General features: G+C 62.0%; 1 non-coding gene across 1 annotated transcript; it reads left to right on the top strand.

The window, feature by feature from the left end:
- The first annotated feature begins 2,067 nt into the window (after positions 1–2,067).
- On the top strand, positions 2,068–2,221 carry LOC140472920 (5.8S ribosomal RNA). The gene has a single exon (XR_011957953.1). It is a non-coding gene; the product is annotated as a 5.8S ribosomal RNA (ribosomal RNA).
- The last annotated feature ends 279 nt before the right edge of the window (positions 2,222–2,500 follow it).

The raw sequence follows: 2,500 nt of genomic DNA, 5'->3' as shown, positions 1-2,500 counted from the left end.
TCGAGCAAGTGAAAAAAAAAGTAACAGGAGCGAAAGCATCTCTGTCGGCTTGGGGGTACGCCCGTTTCCGTTTCAACTTGTCTCGCGAGGGTGGTTTCGGGGCCAGCAGGAGAGCTCGTCGGGGTAGCAGGCCCTGCAGCCGTGGTCACCGCCAAACCCCCACAACTCGAGCAAGTGAAAAAAAAAGTAACAAATAAGAAAGGATCGTCGGCTTGGGGGTACGCCCGTTTCCGTTTCAACTTGTCTCGCGAGGGTGGTTTCGGGGCCAGCAGGAGAGCTCGTCGGGGTAGCAGGCCCTGCAGCCGTGGTCACCGCCAAACCCCCACAACTCGAGCAAGTGAAAAAAAAAGTAACAAATAAGAAAGGATCGTCGGCTTGGGGGTACGCCCGTTTCCGTTTCAACTTGTCTCGCGAGGGTGGTTTCGGGGCCAGCAGGAGAGCTCGTCGGGGTAGCAGGCCCTGCAGCCGTGGTCACCGCCAAACCCCCACAACTCGAGCAAGTGAAAAAAAAAAGTAACAAATAAGAAAGGATCGTCGGCTTGGGGGTACGCCCGTTTCCGTTTCAACTTGTCTCGCGAGGGTGGTTTCGGGGCCAGCAGGAGAGCTCGTCGGGGTAGCAGGCCCTGCAGCCGTGGTCACCGCCAAACCCCCACAACTCGAGCAAGTGAAAAAAAAAAGTAACAAATAAGAAAGGATCTCTGTCGGCTTGGGGGTACGCCCGTTTCCGTTTCAACTTGTCTCGCGAGGGTGGTTTCGGGGCCAGCAGGAGAGCTCGTCGGGGTAGCAGGCCCTGCAGCCGTGGTCACCGCCAAATCGCCACAACTCGAGCAAGTGAAAAAAAAAGTAACAAATAAGAAAGGATCGTCGGCTTGGGGGTACGCCCGTTTCCGTTTCAACTTGTCTCGCGAGGGTGGTTTCGGGGCCAGCAGGAGAGCTCGTCGGGGTAGCAGGCCCTGCAGCCGTGGTCACCGCCAAACCCCCCACAACTGTTGGGCGCCTACCTGCGCGGGGCAGGAGGACACTTTCCGATTTCAAATCTCCGTTTGCCGAGTCCACCCCGAACGCACGCGGGCGGGCGGGTTCGCATCACCCTTCGTCACAAGGGGCGAAGCCCGTTCCACCGTCTCGTCAGTAGTGCCGACCGGTCTGTGATCGACGAGGGGAGCCACACCAGGTCCGGCCCTGCTGCTTGGCGGCACCGCGTCGTCGGGAGCTCGCGACAGACGGAGGGTTTCGGTGTACTCTCCAGCCACGGGAAACGAAGCCGGTGATGCAGGCGCCGGTCTTTCGCTCCCAAATCGGCTGGGTTTACATCGTTGCTATCTAGTCACGCTCCCTTCAAACCCGACGGGGTACCTATTCCCCTCACCCGTCTGTGCGTATACAGCCTCTTTGCACTTGCGGGATGGGGGTGGTGGTTTAAAGACTCTCGAGTTGCCGCCCGTCGGTCTCCGAGCTCCGTGCAGTAGTGATCCCCAGCGAACTGCCAGCAGGGCGAACGAGCGATCCCGCTCTCGGTCGGGGCGCCTGGCGTCGATCGGTGGTCGGTGGCTTGCGGGCAAGCTGCGCTGTGAGTGTGGGAACGAGTATGACGAGCCGTTGCCGCGACTCCCAGTCCACCTCGGCGGTGGCTGGGCCGGGCGGGCGTCTGCTCGGGCGAGTGCCGCCCCCGCCTCCTCGCAGGAAGTCCGCTCGCCGACACGCCGCCACGTGCACGCGTCAGTGACGCTGCCGAACCGATGGCCGGTGCCCGTTCCCGCCTCTGCTTTTCCTAGGGCAAAGCTGCTGCACGCCTCGTGATACTAGGCGGGCGACATGGTGGCGGTGATCCTGCCTCCGTCGCTGCGGTGCGTTGGGGCACGCATCGCCTCTTGGGCGCCCTGTCCTCCTCCCCCCAATAGACGTATGTTTCTGCGGGCCGCACCAGGATGGTGCTCCCCATCGCTTCACGCCACCCTGCTCCGCCCGCACGCCGGCGTGCAGGTGGCTGTAGCTCAAGGTGGGGAGCGTATGTGCGGTCCGGGTCGCTTTCCTCTGGCGAGGGAGAGACCTAAAACAAACTCAGACAACTCTTGACGGTGGATCACTCGGCTCGTGCGTCGATGACGAACGCAGCTAGCTGCGAGAATTAATGTGAATTGCAGGACACATTGATCATCGACACTTTGAACGCACTTTGCGGCCCCGGGTTCTTCCCGGGGCCACGCCTGTCTGAGGGTCGTTTGGCAATCAATCGCACTCGCCTTGGCTGGCGAGAGCGCGGCTGGGGTGTCGCAGAGGACCCGTCCTCTTTGTCCCCCTAAGTTCAGACTCCGGAGCCCTCCGGCGTCGGAGCGCTTGGCCTTTCCCCCCCACCCTGCACATTCCGTTCGTCAGGCTCGACGCCATCCCCCCGCCGGGGAGCGCGGCCTGGCGTCCGTCTGTGTCGTGGCAGTGGGGCCAGCACGGCTGTCACCGGTCCCAGAATGGCTGTCGGTGGTTCACACTGTGTGTGTGTGCC

This window comes from Chiloscyllium punctatum, unplaced genomic scaffold (assembly GCF_047496795.1).
Source record: "Chiloscyllium punctatum isolate Juve2018m unplaced genomic scaffold, sChiPun1.3 scaffold_468, whole genome shotgun sequence".
NCBI classification, from domain to species: domain Eukaryota; kingdom Metazoa; phylum Chordata; class Chondrichthyes; order Orectolobiformes; family Hemiscylliidae; genus Chiloscyllium; species Chiloscyllium punctatum.
The sequence above is the reverse complement of the archived record's forward strand: the minus strand, read 5'-3'. Positions and strand labels throughout refer to the sequence as shown.